Below are 20,003 nucleotides of genomic sequence, written 5' to 3' on the forward strand. Positions count from 1 at the left end.
CTCTCATCCTCCTCCTCTCCTCCTCCTCCTCTGCCCACCCCTCTCGTCCTCCTCCTCTCCTCCTCCTCCTCCTCTGCCCACCCCTCTCCTCCTCCTCCTCCTCCTCCTCCTCCTCTGCCCACCCCTCTCCTCCTCCTCCTCCTCCTCTGCCCACCCCTCTCGTCCTCCTCCTCCTCTCCTCCTCCTCCTCCTCTGCCCACCCCTCTCCTCCTCCTCCTCCTCTGCCCACCCCTCTCCTCCTCCTCCTCCTCCTCTGCCCACCCCTCTCCTCCTCCTCCTATGCCCACCCCTCTCCTCCTCCTCCTCCTCCTCCTCCTCCTCTGCCCACCCCACCCCTCTCCTCCTCCTCCTCCTCCTCTGCCCACCCCTCTCCTCCTCCTCCTCCTCCTCCTCCTCCTCCTCCTCCTCTGCCCACCCCTCTCCTCCTCCTCCTCCTCCTCTGCCCACCCCTCTCCTCCTCTGCCCACCCCTCTCCTCCTCCTCCTCCTCCTCTGCCCACCCCTCTCCTCCTCCTCCTCCTCCTCCTCCTCCTCCTCCTCCTCCTCTGCCCACCCCTCTCCTCCTCCTCCTCCTCCTCTGCCCACCCCTCTCCTCCTCCTCCTCCTCCTCCTCCTCCTCCTCCTCCTCCTCTGCCCACCCCTCTCCTCCTCCTCCTCCTCCTCCTCCTCCTCCTCCTCCTCCTCCTCCTCCTCTGCCCACCCCTCTCCTCCTCCTCCTCCTCCTCTGACCACCCCTCTCCTCCTCCTCCTCCTCTGACCACCCTCTCCTCCTCCTCCTCCTCCTCTGCCCACCCCTCTCCTCCTCCTCCTCCTCCTCCTCCTCTGCCCACCCCTCTCCTCCTCCTCCTCCTCCTCCTCCTCCTCCTCCTCCTCCTCCTCTGCCCACCCCTCTCCTCCTCCTCCTCCTCCTCTGCCCACCCCTCTCCTCCTCCTCCTCCTCTGCCCACCCCTCTCCTCCTCCTCCTCCTCCTCCTCCTCTGCCCACCCCTCTCCTCCTCCTCCTCCTCCTCCTCCTCTGCCCACCCCTCTCCTCCTCCTCCTCCTCCTCCTCTGCCCACCCCTCTCATCCTCCTCCTCCTCCTCCTCCTCTGCCCACCCCTCTCCTCCTCCTCCTCCTCCTCCTCTGCCCACCCCTCTCCTCCTCCTCCTCCTCCTCTGCCCACCCCTCTCCTCCTCCTCCTCCTCTGCCCACCCCTCTCCTCCTCCTCCTCCTCCTCTGCCCACCCCTCTCCTCCTCCTCCTCCTCTGCCCACCCCTCTCCTCCTCCTCCTCCTCCTCTGCCCACCCCTCTCCTCCTCCTCCTCCTCTGCCCACCCCTCTCCTCCTCCTCCTCCTCCTCCTCCTCCTCTGCCCACCCCTCTCCTCTCCTCCTCCTCCTCCTCCTCTGCCCACCCCTCTCCTCCTCCTCCTCCTCCTCCTCCTCCTCCTCCTCTGCCCACCCCTATCCTCCTCCTCCTCCTCCTCCTCCTCCTCTGCCCACCCCTCTCCTCCTCCTCCTCCTCTGCCCACCCCTCTCCTCCTCCTCCTCCTCCTCCTCCTCCTCCTCCTCTGCCCACCCCTCTCCTCCTCCTCCTCCTCCTCTGCCCACCCCTCTCCTCCTCCTCCTCCTCCTCCTCCTCTGCCCACCCCTCTCCTCCTCCTCCTCCTCCTCCTCCTCCTCCTCCTCTGCCCACCCCTATCCTCCTCCTCCTCCTCCTCCTCCTCCTCTGCCCACCCCTCTCCTCCTCCTCCTCCTCTGCCCACCCCTCTCCTCCTCCTCCTCCTCCTCCTCCTCCTCCTCCTCTGCCCACCCCTCTCCTCCTCCTCCTCCTCCTCTGCCCACCCCTCTCCTCCTCCTCCTCCTCCTCCTCCTCTGCCCACCCTCTCTCCTCCTCCTCCTCCTCCTCCTCCTCCTCCTCCTCCTCCTCTGCCCACCCCTCTCCTCCCCGTTCATGACATCGTGTCTACATTGGCTTGCCGTTGCAGAGCAGTGTCTGGGAGCGCACGCATCACCATCGTCCTGATCTGACCCAACACACACACACACACACATGTACATAGATACACACACACACACACACACACACACATGTACACACACATGCACACACACACACACACACATGTACATACACACACACACACACACACACACACACACACACACACACACATGTACACACACACATGCACACACACACGCACACACATGTGCACACACATACACACACACACACACGCACACACACACACACACATACACATGCACACACTCACTCACTCACTCACTCACTCACTCACTCACTCACTCACTCACTCACTCACTCACTCACTCACTCACTCACTCACTCACTCACTCTGGCACAGCAGCCCATGCTGCAAAGCTGAAAGGCAGGGAGGAGAGAGGAGAGGAAGAGGAGAGGGGAAGAGGATAGGAAAAGGGAAGGAGAGAGGAAAGGAAGCGGAGAGAGGAGAGGAAAAGGAAGGGGAGAGGAAGAGGAGATAGGAGAGGAAGAGGAAATGAGAGTGGGAGGAGAAGAAGAGGAAAGGAGAACAGGGGGAGGAGAGGAGATGAGAGGGGGATGAGATGAAGAGGAAAGGAGAGGAGATAAATGGGGGGAGGAGAAGAAGAGGAAAGGAGATGAGAGGGGGAGGAGAAGAGATGAGAGGGGGAGGAGATGGAAAGGAGAGGGGGAGGAGATGAGAAGGAAAGGATTGTAGAACATGATGAGGAGAGATAGGGAAAGTGTGTGGGTTGAGAGTAGTCCAAAGGCATTCATGCATTTTAGATGATTTGCCTCTGTTTGTTTTGTGTCCCCCACACCAGTGTTGTGGGTCCATCACACACCAGTGCCTCTTCCCACTGCCGGCTCTTTATCTCCAGTGGGTCATTCCAGAAGCACTGTCTTCATCGCACCACAACCCCCATCAGCAGCAGGCACAGACACACGGTATACCTAGAAATGTATCGCAATACCAGTCAAAACGGTACAATACCCCGTACTGGAACTTGAGAAGAATGACAGCGTTTTAAAACTAGCCATATTTCATTGTGTGGGCAATGTGTATCAGTATGTACAGCACTCTGCTTCCACAGGGATAGTGATCACATAACATTTATTTGAAATGCTCAGGCTAAACGGGGAAGCAGCAGTAATACAGTACAGCTGCCGCTACTGAAATTGTCAGTCATTTCCACAATCTCACAGTACAGACGCATCATCGCAGATACCTGAGATGGTTTTCTTCTGTAGTATCAGCGTTTTAGTATCAATCGTATCAATGCGAGCGGTGCGTGGCTGTTCTCAGCTGCAGATATTCCCAACGTTAGCGTTACAGCTAGGCAGGCTGCTCTAATGTTAGTTGGCTAACGCTCGTTTTAACGTGGATCCTCGCACTGTCGTAGTGGACTGATACTTGCTCCTTGCCAAATCTACAGACTACAGTGTTCCTCTGCTGAATCCTGCCATATAAGTTAAACAGCAACACTATTATCACCGACATCCAAGTAGGGGGATCCCCCCTTGAACGGTCCTTCTAAGTTCTCTCTCCTCCACATCGCCTGTGGTGCTTTTTTCCTATTGCTAGGTTTTTAGTGAGTTGTTCCTTACCTTCGCTGGGGTATGTCGGGGAGTGTTGCATTTATTTATTTTACATTTATTTTACATTTATTTTGGATTTCATGGTGGGTTTTTGTTCTTGATTTATTGTGATGTTTCTTCTTGACTTGTTTAAAGAAGACTTGTCCAGCCCATGGGGACATTACCTTGTGATTTCGGGCTTTACAAATCAATTTGATTTGAAAATTAGATTTAAGGTTGTAGCTAACAGAGGGGCTAAACAGGAAGTGATCCTGTGGGCAACTGTGAGTGAATGAGAGAGCCGGCCGAGAGGGATGCGTTCAGCAGTGTTTTAGAATGCCTAAATCTAAATATGGCTACAGCTGTTTTCACACATTTAACTGGTGGTTTTATCAAAATAGTTTAACCGAATAGTATTTTCGGTATCGACTATACTAAAACTGTATTGTTTATTTTGCTCTGTAAAGTGTCTTTGAGCATTCGGAAAAGCGCTATACGAAATTGATGTATTATTATTATTACTATCATCTGCAACATTATCATCTGCAACACTTTCATCTGCAACACTATCATCTGCAACACTTTCATCTGCAACACTATCATCTGCAACATTATCATCTGCAACATTATCATCTGCAACATTATCATATGCAACACTATCATGTGCAACATTATCATCTGCAACATTATCATCTACAACATTATCATCTGCAACATTATCATCTGAAACACTTTCATCTGAAACATTATCATCTGCAACATTATCATCTGAAACACTTTCATCTGAAACATTATCATCTGCAACATTATCATCTGAAACACTTTCATCTGAAACATTATCATCTGCAACATTATCATCTGCAACATTATCATCTGAAACACTTTCATCTGAAACATTATCATCTGCAACATTATCATCTGCAACATTATCATCTGAAACACTTTCATCTGAAACATTATCATCTGCAACATTATCATCTGAAACACTTTCATCTGAAACATTATCATCTGCAACATTATCATCTGCAACATTATCATCTACAACATTATCATCTGCAACATTATCATCTGAAACACTTTCATCTGAAACATTATCATCTGCAACATTATCATCTGAAACACTATCATCTGAAACACTTTCATCTGAAACATTATCATCTGCAACACTATCATCTGCAACATTATCATCTGAAACATTATCATCTGCAACACTATCATCTGCAACATTATCATCTGCAACATTATCAACTGCAACATTATCATCTGAAACACTTTCATCTGAAACATTATCATCTGCAACACTTTCATCTGAAACACTTTCATCTGCAACATTATCATCTGAAACTGTGAGGTTTGGTTGGTTCCCCGCCACACGCTCTCCTGAGGTATGGTGCTGATTGGTGCATTCCCCGCCGCACGCTTTTTGAACGATTGCCACTTTCATCACGCAGCTGTCATAGTTTGTGATTAGCGCCCCAGAGGGCTTTATATACCGGGACCTTCCTTCTATCGTTGTCGGGTCGTTCTGGAATACAACTGCATTTGCCTGTTTTTTCCCCGTTGCTGTTCCTGGTCTACTTTCTCTCCAGGACCTTTCTGTGGAGAACCGCTGTTGAGAACCTTGTTCCCTGTTTGGAGCTGCGCCTCGTTTTGCCCGCTTTACGCGTTGCGCTTGGGTGAGTGGAACCAAACCCCTCTGGATTATTCTGATTGTGTGTATTGAAGAAACACTGAAGACTGTCACTATCGTTTGGTTCTGGATTATTCTGATTGTGTGTATTGAAGAAACACTGAAGACTGTCACTATCGTTTGGTTCTGGATTATTCTGATTGTGTGTATTGAAGAAACACTGAAGACTGTCACTATCAATTGGTTCTGGATTATTCTAAATTGTGTGTTGTGGGGAACACTGAAGACCGTCATTGTCAATTGGTTCTGGACCCAGCTAGGGAGGAGGGATCCACTGCCTCTGTGTTTCGTTGGACTGTTTCTGATATCTCTCTCTCTCTCTCTCTCCGTTTTCCACCTTGAGCGAAAGCTGGGAGTATCTGCAGAGCCGCTACAACGTCACATGCCAATTCCCCACCACTATCTGCTGGGAGTATCTGCAGAGCCGCTACAACGTCGCATGCCAATTCTTCCCCACCACTATCACCAGGAGGATTCTGCAGAGCGGCAGATGACTCTGCCGAAGGCAGTCTCCCCATTTGTTTGATTATTGTACTTATCCTTCTTTTGACTCTTTAAATAAATACGCCCTAGCATTTGGCTAACTCTGAACTTCCTGTCTGTGCCGTTGCGTTTGAGGTCGGTTACAAACCATAACATTACGACCCGACCATGACGACCTCAGCCGACACAGACAGGGTCAGAACAGCGTTGGTGGTCCAGATTGAGTTAACCAACGACCACAGCCTACAGCTAGGTGCGGCTGCGGCTGCTGTACAGGAGCTCCGAGACCAGGTCCTGCCTATTCAGGAGTCCCTTGGCTCTCTGGCTAGCCTGCAGACAGCCCAGGGTAATCAGCAGACTAATATTCTCCACCAATTACAAGCGCTGAGTGAAGCCGTTAACACCTTGCTTTTAACCCCACCTACTTCAGGAGCCTCGCCGGAGCATCACCCGCAGCCGTGGCAGGCCCCGCGCCTCCCGATCCCGCACCTCGGGAGCCCCGTCTCTCCGAACCACGGTTGTTCAATGGTAACTTCGAGGATTGTGCCACATTCATCATGCAATGTGAGTTGGTTTTTCGTCATCAACCCAGCCGATTCACTTCAAGGGGAGCCCGAGTGGCTTATATGACTAACCTGCTCTCAGGCCGGGCAGCCCAGTGGGTTACTGCCTCCTGGGCAATGGGGGCTGATTTCTGTTTTTCCTACCCAGACTTCGTGGCTGAGCGGTTTTCCACCACCCAGCCCGTGGCCAGGACCCTGGAGCTCTGTTGGGCACCTTCCGGCAGGGCAGTGGCGGGGTCACCGACTACGTGCTGGAGTTCAGACTGGCGGCAACGGAGAGCGGCTGGAACGATCAAGTGCTTCGTCTCACCTTCATGAGGGGGCTCAACGACGCTGTCAGGGACCAGCTCGCCTCCAGGAGAGAAGATGTGAGAGAACCCGACAGGGACCTCGAGAGGTTCCCCAGACCCCCCGTACTCGTGACGGTACTGCGGTCCGCCCTGCTCCCAACACGACTGGTGGTTCCTTCCCCTCCCGTTCGGTGCCCGGGGAGGAACCCATGCAGCTGGGACGTTCACATCTTAGCCAAGCTGAACGGGAGGCGAGGTTCAGGTCCGGCCTTTGCCTCTACTGCGGTCGGGATGGACACCGTATCGCCAACTGCCCCACCCGGCCAAAAGATCAGGCTCGCCGGGACCCCGGGAGATCCTGGTGAGCCGTTTTTCTCGTTCCCAGAGCCGTGCACCACCTAGCCGTCTGATGAGCGTCACCCTGGCCTGGGCGGACCAACGGGCCACGGTGGAGGCACTCATTGACTCGGGTGCTGACGAGAGTTTCCTAGACTTCGAGTTTGCTACCCGGGCCAACATTCCACTAGAGGACCTCGTGAGGCCATTGGAGGTGTTCGCTTTGGACCAACACCGCCTGGCTGACATCACTCAACGCACCTGTCCTGTCCTGCTCACCATTGCTGGTAACCACGTTGAGAGACTCCAGTTTTTTATCACCAGATCCCCTCTTGTCCCAGTAGTCCTGGGCCGGCCCTGGCTCGCGCTGCACGAGCCCCACATCGCCTGGTCCTCCGGTACCATCAGGGGGTGGAGCTCCTCCTGTCATGCCCAGTGTCTTCAGGCGGCGTCCTGTCCCTCGCCCCGGAGATCCGTTTGTGAGCCGCCTCCGGACCTCTCGACCATACCCCCCGAGTACCACGACCTCGAGGAGGTTTTCAGTAAGTCCAGGGCTCAGGCCCTTCCGCCTCACCGGCCTTACGACTGTGCCATCGACCTCCGCTCAGGGGCTCCCCTTCCCGGCAGCCGCCTCTACAGTCTGACCGTCCCTGAGAAGGCAGCGATGGATCAATATATCTCTGAGTCCTTGGAAGCAGGACTCATTCGGCCTTCCTCCTCCCCTGTGGCGGCCGGTTTCTTCTTTGTTGGGAAGAAGGACTGAGACCTTCGACCCTGCATCGACTATCGCCAGCTCAACGAGATCACCATTAAGAACAAGTACCCTCTTCCTCTCATGAACTCCACCTTCGAGCCTCTCACCCAGGCTACCGTCTTTACCAAGCTGGACCTCCGGAGTGCCTACCATCTGGTCCGTATCCGAGAGGGCGATGAGTGGAAGACCGCCTTCAAGACTCCCAGGGGCCACTACGAGTACCTGGTAATGCCGTTCGGCCTCACCAACGCTCCGGCGGTATTCCAGGCGCTCATGAACGACGTCCTTCGTGACATGCTGGAGGAGTTTGTGGTAGTATACCTAGACGACATCCTCATTTTCTCCAAGACCCTCGAGGAACACATCCAGCATGTCCGCCGTGTGCTGGAGCGCCTCCTCCACAATCGGCTCTTCGTCAAGGCAGAGAAGTGCCGATTCCACTCCGACTCCGTCGATTACCTGGGCTTCATCGTGGAGAGAGGCTTGACCCGAGCTGACCCTCGCAAGATCCGGGCCGTGGAGGAGTGGCCAGAACCCACCTCTCGGAAGGAGTTACAGAGCTTCCTCGGGTTCGCCAACTTCTACCAAAGATTCATCCGGAACTACAGTCAGGTGGCGGAACCGCTTACCAGGCTGACCTCTCCCGCCCTGCCGTTCGACTGGTCCTCAGCGGCGTGTGCTGCGTTCCGCTCCCTCAAGAAGAGGTTCACTTCCCCCCCGATCTTGCTCCATCCAGACCCCAAGAGACAGTTCATCGTAGAGGTGGACGCCTCGGATACTGGACTAGGAGCTATCTTATCCCAGCGGTCGGCAACGGACCAGAAGGTACATCCGTGCGCCTTCTACTCACGTCGTTTCCTCCCTGCCGAGAGGAACTACGACATCGGCAATCGGGAGCTGCTGACGTACATCCGTGCTTCCAAGCGCCTCAATGGCCGGCAGGCAAGATGGGCCAGCTTCCTCAGTCGGTTCGACTTCTCGCTGACGTTTCGCCCTGGTTCCCGCAACACGAAGGCCGACTCCCTGTCCCGGTTACACTCCAAGGGGGCTCCAACCACTGAGGACCCGACTCCCATCCTCCCAGAGGCCAGGGTGGTAGGAGTAGTCACCTTGGGCATCGAGGGGGTGGTAAGGCGTGCCCTACGCTTCCATCGCGCTCCAGGCAATGTACCGGTTCATCGTCTCTTCGTCCCCGACTCAGTCCGGTCCCGGGTCCTCCAGTGGGGCCATACCAGCCGGTTCGCCTGCCACCCAGGCGTTCATCGCACGTTCTCCTTCCTGGCTCGTCGATTCTGGTGGCCCACCATGAGGAACGACGTCAAGGAGTTCGTACTGGCCTGCGCAGTCTGCGCCCGCAGCAAGGCCTCCCACCAGGCACCCTCCGGGCTATTGCAGCCGCTTCCCATTCCGAGCCGCCCTTGGTCCCATGTGGCGGTGGACTTCGTCACGGGTCTTCCTTCTTCCCAGGGGAACACGTGCCTACTGACCGCGGTGGATCGGTTCAGCAAGGGGGTTCACCTCGTGGCCCTTCCCAAGCTTCCCTCGGCGGCCGAGACAGCGGACCTCCTGACACGCCACGTGTTTCGCCTCCATGGGTTTCCCCAGGACGTCGTCTCGGACCGAGGGCCCCAGTTCACTTCCCAGGTATGGCGGGCTTTTTGCAAGGGATTGGGGGCAACGGTCAGTCTTTCCTCTGGTTATCATCCCCAGACTAACGGACAAACGGAGAGGATGAACCAGAGTGTGGAGTCTGCTCTTCGGTGTGTGGCTGCCAAGAAACCCGCTTCTTGGAGCCGTTTTCCTTCCCTGGGTCGAGTACTCCATCAACTCCATGGTCAGTTCCGCCACCGGCCTCTCACCCTTTGAGGTATCCCTGGGCTACCAACCCCCTCTTTTCCCTGCACAGGAGTCGGAGGTGGCAGTTCCCTCCGTTCAGGACCACCTCGACCGGTGCCGTCGGGTCTGGGAGATCACCAGGACTGCGCTGCTCCGGTCATCGGAGCGCGCCAGTCGTGGGGCTGACTGGCGCCGGGTCCCTGCGCCGACGTACCACCCTGGGCAGAGGGTGTGGCTTTCCGCAAGGGACCTTCCGCTTCGGTCCTCGGCCAAGAAGCTTAACCCCCGGTTCGTCGGTCCTTATGAGGTTCTGAAGGTACTCAGTCCGGCGGCGGTGAGTCTTAAGCTTCCTGCGTCCATGCACATTCACCCCGTTTTCCATGTGTCCCGAGTTAAGCCTGTCTCTCTCAGTCCCCTGATGCCTCCTGCTCCGGAACCCCCTCCTCCCGTGATGGTGGACGGTCACCCCCAGTGGCAGGTCCGCCGGTTGATGGGCGTTCGACGGCGGGGTCGGGGGTTCCAGTACCTGGTGGACTGGGAGGGGTACGGCCCGGAGGAACGGAGCTGGGTCTCCCGCCAGCTCATCGTGGATCCCGGCCTGATCACCGACTTCCATCGTGCCCATCCGGGCGAGCCGGGTCGGGCTGGTCGCCGGGTAGCTCCCGTGGAGGGGGGGGTACTGTGAGGTTTGGTTGGTTCCCCGCCACACGCTCTCCTGAGGTATGGTGCTGATTGGTGCATTCCCCGCCGCACGCTTTTTGAACGATTGCCGCTTTCATCACGCAGCTGTCATAGTTTGTGATTAGCGCCCCGGAGGGCTTTATATACCGGGACCTTCCTTCTATCGTTGTCGGGTCGTTCTGGAATACAACTGCATTTGCCTGTTTTTTCCCCGTTGCTGTTCCTGGTCTACTTTCTCTCCAGGACCTTTCCGTGGAGAACCGCTGTTGAGAACCTTTTTCCCCGTTTGGAGCTGCGCCTCGTTTTGCCCGCTTTACGCGTTGCGCTTGGGTGAGTGGAACCAAACCCCTCTGGATTATTCTGATTGTGTGTATTGAAGAAACACTGAAGACTGTCACTATCGTTTGGTTCTGGATTATTCTGATTGTGTGTATTGAAGAAACACTGAAGACTGTCACTATCGTTTGGTTCTGGATTATTCTGATTGTGTGTATTGAAGAAACACTGAAGACTGTCACTATCAATTGGTTCTGGATTATTCTAAATTGTGTGTTGTGGGGAACACTGAAGACCGTCATTGTCAATTGGTTCTGGACCCAGCTAGGGAGGAGGGATCCACACTGCCTCTGTGTTTCGTTGGACTGTTTCTGATATCTCTCTCTCTCTCTCCGTTTTCCACCTTGAGCGAAAGCTGGGAGTATCTGCAGAGCCGCTACAACGTCACATGCCAATTCCCCACCACTATCTGCTGGGAGTATCTGCAGAGCCGCTACAACGTCGCATGCCAATTCCCCACCACTATCACCAGGAGGATTCTGCAGAGCGGCAGATGACTCTGCCGAAGGCAGTCTCCCCATTTGTTTGATTATTGTACTTATCCTTCTTTTGACTCTGTAAATAAATAAGCCCTAGCATTTGGCTAACTCTGAACTTCCTGTCTGTGCCGTTGCGTTTGAGGTCGGTTACAAACCATAACAGAAACACTCTCATCTGCAACACTTTCATCTGAAACACTTTCATCTGCAACATTATCATCTGAAACACTATCATCTGCAACATTATCATCTGCAACATTATCATCTGCAACATTATCATCTGAAACACTATCATCTGCAACACTATCATCTAATTGCTGGTCATCCTTTTTTCAATCCCTCACTTAAACCACATCTAAGGACATGACCGGTGGGATTTGAGGCATTAGTGGAGTCTAGATGCACAGCTGTGAAGTGGTAGACAGTCCGGTAGATTGTAGGTTGTACTTGCGAGTGCCCTACTGTGTGACCTGTGCACTTTGTAATCTAGTGTCAGATCCACTTAGCGGGTTTTTATTTTTATTTTAGATTAATTTGTTTGTCTTTACTGCACGTTATGCTCTCATAAGCTCCTGAGTTATAACTGATTGCTGGCTGATGCAGCCATTTTGAAGCCCTTTTTGTAGCCGAATACACAGCCACACTAACATCGGGGGGGGGGGGGGGGGGGGGGACACGGTAGATTTGGGCTAAGTGGACGGAACGAATCACGGCAGAGTTTTGATGTACTGTATGAGCGGCACACAAGGCACAGACGGAGAGACTTAATGGCAACGTGAACGCTGGAAGTGTGCGAAATGTTTTCAAATATAGCCCCAATCACCATGGAAACTGAATAACACCATGTTATTCTCTCCATCCCTCCTCTCTCTCTTTCTCCCTCTCTCTCCCCTCTCTATCTCATCTCTCTCTCTTTCCCGATTTTTCTCTCTTTCCCTGCCCCCCCCCCTCTCTCTCTCCCCCCCTCTCTCTCTCTCTCTCTCTCTCTCTCTCTCTCTCGCTCTCTCTCTCTCTGTCTCTCTCTCTCCCCCCCCCCCCTCTCTCTCTCTCTCTCTCTCTCTCTCTCGCTCTCTCTCTCTCTCTCTCTCTGTCCCCATCAAATAGACAAATATTGTTTTGAAAAAGATGTGTGGAAAGATTGTTCTTGATACTGCTGTGTATGATATAATTGCATGACAATGTATCATCATCTCTCTCTCTCACTCTGTCCCCATCAAATAGACAAATTAATTGAACACTCCGTGTGTAAATCTGGGTCTCTGCTGTGTATCATGTAAGTGCATGACAATGTACCATCGACAATATTTTCCCCTTTTCCGATGGAAAATTCTGATGGCAGTGCAACCAACGTAAGTTCAGGATTCCTTATGTTAGTAAAGAACATGTATGTATTAGAAATACAAATGAAACCTAACAAATCATGAGATTATGATAACATTGGGGTAGCCTGTGGACATGCATGTATACAGTATGTGTTTGTGTGTGTACGTGCGCATACATGGCTGTGTGTGTGTGTGTGTGTGTGTGTGTGTGTGTGTGTGTGTGTGTGTGTGTGTGTGTGTGTGTGTGTGTGTGTGTGTGTGTGTGTGTGTGTGTGTGTGTGTGTGTGTGTGTGTGTGTGTGTGTGTGTGTGTGTGTGTGTGTGTGTGTGTGTGTGTGTGTGTGTGTGTGTGTGTGTGTGTGTGTGTGTGTGTGTGTGAAAGGCAGAGCATGAATAGAGGAAAACCATTCTCATTAGACCAGTGATTTAGTTTGGCTACAAGTGATGACCGCCGGCGTGAGAGAAATAAGCGTCTTGGCCCTTGTCCCTCTCTCCTCCTCACTCAAAGTGCCTCCCGTAGTCTCTATGTCTCTCTTGTCCTCTCTCCTCGCTCACTTGTGTCCCGTAGTCTCTATGTCTCTCTTGTCCTCTCTCCTCCTCACTTGTGTCCCGTAGTCTCTATGTCTCTCTTGTCCCTCTCTCCTCGCTCACTTGTGTCCCGTAGTCTCTATGTCTCTCTTGTCCCTCTCTCCTCCTCACTTGTGTCCCGTAGTCTCTATGTCTCTCTTGTCCCTCTCTCCTCGCTCACTTGTGTCCCGTAGTCTCTATGTCTCTCTTGTCCCTCTCTCCTCCTCACTTGTGTCCCGTAGTCTCTATGTCTCTCTTGTCCCTCTCTCCTCGCTCACTTGTGTCCCGTAGTCTCTATGTCTCTCTTGTCCCTCTCTCCTCCTCACTTGTGTCCCGTAGTCTCTATGTCTCTCTTGTCCCTCTCTCCTCCTCACTTGTGTCCCGTAGTCTCTATGTCTCTCTTGTCCTCTCTCCTCGCTCACTTGTGTCCCGTAGTCTCTATGTCTCTCTTGTCCCTCTCTCCTCGCTCACTTGTGTCCCGTAGTCTCTATGTCTCTCTTGTCCCTCTCTCCTCCTCACTTGTGTCCCGTAGTCTCTATGTCTCTCTTGTCCCTCTCTCCTCCTCACTTGTGTCCCGTAGTCTCTATGTCTCTCTTGTCCCTCTCTCCTCCTCACTTGTGTCCCGTAGTCTCTATGTCTCTCTTGTCCCTCTCTCCTCCTCACTTGTGTCCCGTAGTCTCTATGTCTCTCTTGTCTTCTCTCCTCGCTCACTTGTGTCCCGTAGTCTCTATGTCTCTCTTGTCCTCTCTCCTCGCTCACTTGTGTCCCGTAGTCTCTATGTCTCTCTTGTCCCTCTCTCCTCGCTCACTTGTGTCCCGTAGTCTCTATGTCTCTCTTGTCCCTCTCTCCTCCTCACTTGTGTCCCGTAGTCTCTATGTCTCTCTTGTCCTCTCTCCTCCTCACTTGTGTCCCGTAGTCTCTATGTCTCTCTTGTCCCTCTCTCCTCCTCACTTGTGTCCCGTAGTCTATATGTCTCTCTTACCTCTCTGTCCTTGGTTCTAAACCTAACACTTGTCTTTTAGGAACCCAAACCCCAGCGGTTCTCAGCTCAGCTTGCTGCCTTCTCTTCGTTTCTAAGCTAGAGCTCACCCGTAGACCCCTAATATTGATTTATCTCAATGATGAGGCAGGGGATTTTGAATTTTGAAGTGGCAATAAATAAATTAAATAAAAGGAAGGAATAATTGCTAGTCCAAACCTAGCTTAACGTCACAGCACTGGTCCCCCGGTGTCGCCCCCCTCTGTGCACAGTGGGGGGTGCAACCAAACTGCAACATCGCTCCTTTTAGTGTTAGCAATGAAAATAGGCTGGTTAGCAAAAACATATAATCCTCCTGTAAAACGTCACTTTACCTCTCACCCCAAATGCACTGTAAAGGACAAGATTATGCAGGGATATACCTGCATATAATCCTTCTATATACTTACTTATACACCTGCATATAACCCATCACTTTGTATGATAGCATGTACAATAATGTATATACCGTATATATATATTTTTTTACCCTATATGTATCTATCCACACCTGTCTGTACAGTACTTATTTGAACATAATCCTTTTACACATCTGTAGATACTACTGTATATCTATCTGTACATATCCCTTACCTACTTTTACTAGTTACGCTGCTGGCCAGTATGACTACTTACTACCGTATTGTCTTTATACACTGTACATATTGGTATTACAACTCTGTAAATACTGTACGTCTGATTAGCACTACACTCGGTAGTACTCATTTATATATTTTATACCAAGTTTAATCACTTTGTATATTACTATTGCATTTTACTGTTACATTCGAACTCTGGTTGGATGTCAAAAGCGTATTTTCGTTGTACTGTACTAATTTGAATCTAATCCAAAAAAAAATATTAAAAAAGCACTCTAAAGATTACTGGTGAACGGGGGAAAAACACTGTTCATTTTGGCCAAGGAGCCGGAGCTTTGAGTGTTTTTTTTTTTAATGATGACAACACTTTAGAGGTCTGTTGGAATCGGAGAACAATACTGAGGCATACAAAAGGCCCTTTAGTAAACAAGGGAGTGACATTTCTACGTGGGATTCTCCCCTCTCCTATCTGTGTAAGTGTTTTCAGCAATAACCACTCCCAGAGGTAAAGGGCTCGGACATACTTTCTAGATTCCTCGTCCGCCGACAGCTGCGGTCGGACATGTACCGGTCACACCGACCCACACGCGGTTCCATTCATACGCTTGAGTCTAGTCTGACTCACAGGATATAGACTGGGGGTGTACGCACGCCATTGACCAACTATTTCAGCTGGAATTCTCCTCCTCTTCCGCCGTCGCAAAGGGCACCCTCGCTGTGAGATGATTGTGATTGGTTTAAAGAAATACAAACAAGCCAGGAAAATGTTTTTCTCCTATAGCGTAACGATGATAGGTTTAGCCGGACCTCTTACCTAACGTAGTGTACAGTAACGTCTGTGTCTTCACTCCGAACACTCCAACTGTGTACATGTCTGACATATACAGAACAAACCCCAGACGCATGTGGAGTGGATTACGCTGCATCACGGACTACAAAGGGGAAAAACATGGACATTGTTCAGCGCTCTGCGTTGCTTCCAGACGAGCTCAACACCTTCTATGCACAATTTGATGTGGATACCACTGCACCCGCCACGAGACCACATGTGGACAGGGGAGCTGCCATACTGACCCTAGATCCCCTTCAGTTCACCTACAGACCAAACAGGGCCACGGATGATGCCATCACCCTGGTGACACACACACACACCATACTCACTCATCTGGACAAAGAGAACACATGTGTGAGACTGCTCTTCATTGATTACACCTCAGCATTCAACACAATCATTCCCTCTAAACTCATCTCTAGGATCGCTGGTCTTGGACTGGAGACCTCCATCTGCAGCTGGATATTGGACTCCCTGAAGGGCCGGCCCCAGGTGGTGAGAATCTGCAGCCATACCTCCTCCTCGCTGACCCTTAACACGGGCGCACCACAGGGCTCTGTGCTCAGCCCCCTCCTGTACTCCCTGTTCACCTACAGCTGTGCTGCCGAGCACTGCTCCGATGTCCTCAACAAGTTTGCTGACGACACACGTCCATCCTGGGCCTCATCACAGACAAAGATGAGACGGCCTACAGAGAGGAGGTGAGGACACTAACCAGCTGGTGTCAGGAGAAGAACCTCTCTCTCTCTCTATCAGTAAAACTAAAGAGATGATCGTTGGACTACAGGAGACAGCAGGGGGGCGGACACCTCCCCATCTATATTGGTGAGGCTGAGGTTGAAAGGGTCAGCAGTTTCTATTTCCCGAGGAGACTGAGGACGTTTGGCATGAATGCCAGCATCTTCACAAACGTCTATAGATGCACCATCCAGAGCTTGCTGATGGGCTCCATCACGGCCTGGTATGTGAACGGTTCTGCCCACAGCCGCTTATCACTACAGAGAGTAGCGGGAAGCACATCACTGGCGACAGACTCCCGGCCATCCAGGATATATTTTATCAGCATATTATCAAAATGTTATATTCTTTACTATGTTATTCCATTTTTATTAACTTTTTTATTTATTATTTTGTATTTACTTATTTAATTTTATCTTCATATGACTACTGCTGTAATGTGTCTAGTGCTCTTACTGTTACTCTTGTGTTGTTGACCTACATAGTGATCAATAAAGAGACTTGAAACTTGATCGCATCCTGCCACAGAGGGGACATTTGTCTACTCTGGAATTTTTGTTGTTGTTTGTCGACGTGCTATTTCTAAAGACAACATGATAATGAGCTTTTAGTTGTGAACGGTTCTGGGCTTTTCTGGCTTGATGAGAACATTGTATTTAAATGCCATGTAGATGACCTTACTTAGCTTAGCAGAAGGAGGGTCGTTGAAGCTATTTTTGTGTCTGTTTTAGATTACGGAGACATAGTTTATAGACATGCTGCTGCTTCCACTCTAAAGCCTCTGGACTCTGTGTATCAGTCTGCCCTTGTCACTGGTGACAGTTATGTTACCCATCATTGTATCCTGTATGATACAAGTCATTATGGATGATCGTTCGCCCTGCATCACTTCATTACAGGACTGGAACTCTGGATCTCGTCATCCTCACTCTCGCTCTGGTGATTGGCTTATGCTTAAGGTCCCCAGAGTTTACACTGAATTGGGAAAATCTGCTTTTACTGTAGCTTCTGTGCCCCGGCACATGGAATCCTTTACAAAGCACTTTAGTTTAAATCAACAATAGCCAACCAATTAACCTCAGTCTATAGTTGTTTTAATTCATGTAAATTGTTTAATTGATTTTTTATGTATTTTTCTGTCTCTATATTGTTTTTGTATTCTGTACTGTACCTCTCGACGTATTTGTAAATGAGAGCTTTCTCTCAATGATCTTTCGAGATTAAATTAATTAATGAATTAACTTTTTCTAAGTTGATAACCCCCCCCCCCCTAATTCGATGGCTGTGTGTCTTGTCTTGTGTTCTAGGTCTCAGTGTGGGGGGGGGCGCCGCGGCTCCTAGACGCTGCCAGGAGTGACTGGTCGGGGGGCGCCGCGGCTCCTAGACGCTGCCAGGAGTGACGGGTCGGGGGGCGCCGCGGCTCCTAGACACTGCCAGGAGTGACGGGTCGCTGCTCTCCCTCTGGTAAGACCGCTGCACAAGACCTCCTCTCCCCTTCCCTTAAGTGGTATGAATTACTTGCCGACTAGACGGGTTCCGAGCAAACCGGGAAGCTTCAGACGGAAAACGGGGTCTCAAAACAAAAGGTTTTAATCATCACAACATGTAGACACAAGCTTTAACCGTCCAGTCCACAACAGAAAACAGCGTTCCTTGTGAATTTCCCATGTTTCAGACCAACACAATGTCTTGGAACTAGCCCCAGTGTGTGGTAACCGTGTACTGAGTAAAACTGACTTAATGTACAAAAAAATCTGAACTATCCCTTTAAGACCTTTTTGTAAATTCAAACACACAGCCAACGTCTAGGTCAGGGGTCAGCAACCTTTACTATCAAAAGAGCCACTTTTCCCCCGTCCCACAAAATAAAATGCTCAGGGAGCCGCACAACCTATTTACCCTTAAAATGAAGATAACACAGTGTATAACGTTTTTTATTACATGGCGTTTTCACATTCGCCGAAATGCTTGCTTGTGATTGGTCAATAGCGCTCGTCAGAGGTCCGATATTACTCGATAACGGACCTCTGCCGAACAATAATGACCGCTGTGCGCAGCTAGACCAATCAAGCCCACTACACACACTGTATCAATGCTGCTCAGCATATGCACAGCTGCACTCAGTCATGCAATCAGACCACAGACCTGCCGGCTGCCGATAATAATAATCACTTTATTTGGGCTGACAGAGCCACAGAACAACTGCGTCTGCATTTGATTTCGTCTTGTCGATGAATTAGGTATATTGTTAGTAAGTTAGCCATGTAATAATCGGGATAATGTATAGCCTATACTCAGTCATTGTCGCAAAATAATTGACCTTCACTGACTCCGTGTCAGTCAATTATTTTGCGACAATGACCTCGTAGCTATACATTATCCCTTACATATATCCCCAAGCATACCCCACATTTAGCATAAAACGCCTGACAATTGCATACCCAAAGTAATTTGCGATTTATTATACTTTATACTTATAGCACACAGTTTGTTGCATTAATGGGATTATAAAGCAACAAAAAGAAAGTGTTTGACTTTTTATTGCTGTTTTTACCTGTTATAACAAAGGAAAACCCTCAAACTCTTATGAAGAGGAGAAAAAATACTGGCTGTGTAGACCTATTTTTAAATAAAACACAGAAGAGGAGACAAAACACTGGTGTCTGTAGCCCGACTTTGAAATAAAACCCTGAACTATTCAGGTATATTTGAGTCCTTCCCTTATTTGTGGAACATTTATAAAATAAAAAGTAGTCTACTTTGAAAAAGACTACCATGTGTAGACCTACTTTGAAATTAAACACAGAAAAGGAGAAAAAACACTGGCATCTGTAGACCTACTTTGAAATAAAACCCTGAACGATGCAGCTCTATTTGAGTCCTTCCCTTATTTGTGGAAAATCTATAAAATAAAAAGGAAATTTTTCGTTGTTTGCAAATTTCGCACCACATATCAGGCATACAGGTAAGCCTGCATCATTAGTCGTGAAAGCAAATTAATCTGTCCACGCTGAATTAAACCCTCTGTTTTCCTCAGACTTTCCTTTTTTGGATTTATCCATGGTTGAATGAATGAATGAATGAAAACTTTATTTAACAGATTGCAGAATGGGTACAATACAGTACGGCTCAATACATACAATTGTTAAGGGGATGCAGACCTGAGAAAGACGTTTGTCTTGTTTCCATCAGGGTCCCCCATTTTCAATTCATATAGACATTTATGACATACACAACATACATGACATTTATGGCATAGGGACATATAGGTATTTAGTACTGATACATTTGTGACATAACGGTATTCAAATATACAGTACTGTTACCCTTAGATCCTGACAGAGTATATACATATGATGGGGAGGGGACTGTACATTAGGAGGGGGTGGGTGGGTGGGAGGGAAATATACATACGGCGGGGAGGGAATATATACATGCGGTGGTGAGGAGACTGTCTATTAGGAGGTGGTGGGGGTTTTGGGCATTTACGGTGGCCAGTTTCGAATTGCAGCCTCCCGTAGGTGCTCTTTAAGAGCGGTTTTGAATGTGGGCAGGGATTCACATTCCTTTACAGCTTTGGGTAGGGCGTTCCACATTGTTGTGGCATAATTGCGAAACGTGTTTAGTCCCTTGTTTGAGCCGAATCTGGGTTTAACATGATTTGTTGAGCTTCCTCTGGTGTAGTGGTTGTGGTATTCACTGACCTTTGGGAAGTATTTTGACATGTACATGGGCACCCCGGTCGTATAGTGTATCTTGTAGACCAGGCCCATTGCAAGTTGCTGTACTCTGTCGTCTACTCTAAGCCATCCTAGGTTGGCAAAGTGGGCAGGGGTGAGGTGGGTTCTGGGGTTCAGGTCAAGTAGTAGTCTGACCAGTTTGTTTTGTGATGTTTGTAATTTTGTTTTAAGCGCCTTTGAG

General features: G+C 50.4%; 1 protein-coding gene and 1 long non-coding RNA gene across 4 annotated transcripts in view; both read left to right on the forward strand.

The window, feature by feature from the left end:
- Positions 1 to 17,473, forward strand: part of LOC311227072 — a 167,891-nt gene extending 150,418 nt beyond the window's left edge. Inside the window, exon 3 of the long non-coding RNA XR_014619567.1 lies at positions 17,390 to 17,473. This is a non-coding gene — a long non-coding RNA (uncharacterized lncRNA). The remainder of the gene's footprint in view (positions 1 to 17,389) is intronic.
- Positions 17,474 to 17,497: 24 nt separating this feature from the next.
- thrb (thyroid hormone receptor beta) overlaps positions 17,498 to 20,003 on the forward strand; it is a 132,318-nt gene continuing 129,812 nt past the window's right edge. For 2 of the 3 annotated variants that reach the window (XM_084312563.1, XM_084312565.1), the window contains exon 1: positions 17,525 to 17,546. The gene's annotated coding sequence lies outside the window, so the exon portion shown is untranslated. Of the gene's footprint in view, positions 17,547 to 20,003 lie in introns of all 3 variants that reach the window. The other variant, XM_084312564.1, reaches the window with a different exon arrangement.

The sequence above is a fragment of the Notolepis coatsorum genome (genome assembly GCF_963971535.1).
Source record: "Notolepis coatsorum genome assembly, chromosome: 4".
Lineage (NCBI taxonomy): Eukaryota > Metazoa > Chordata > Actinopteri > Aulopiformes > Paralepididae > Notolepis > Notolepis coatsorum.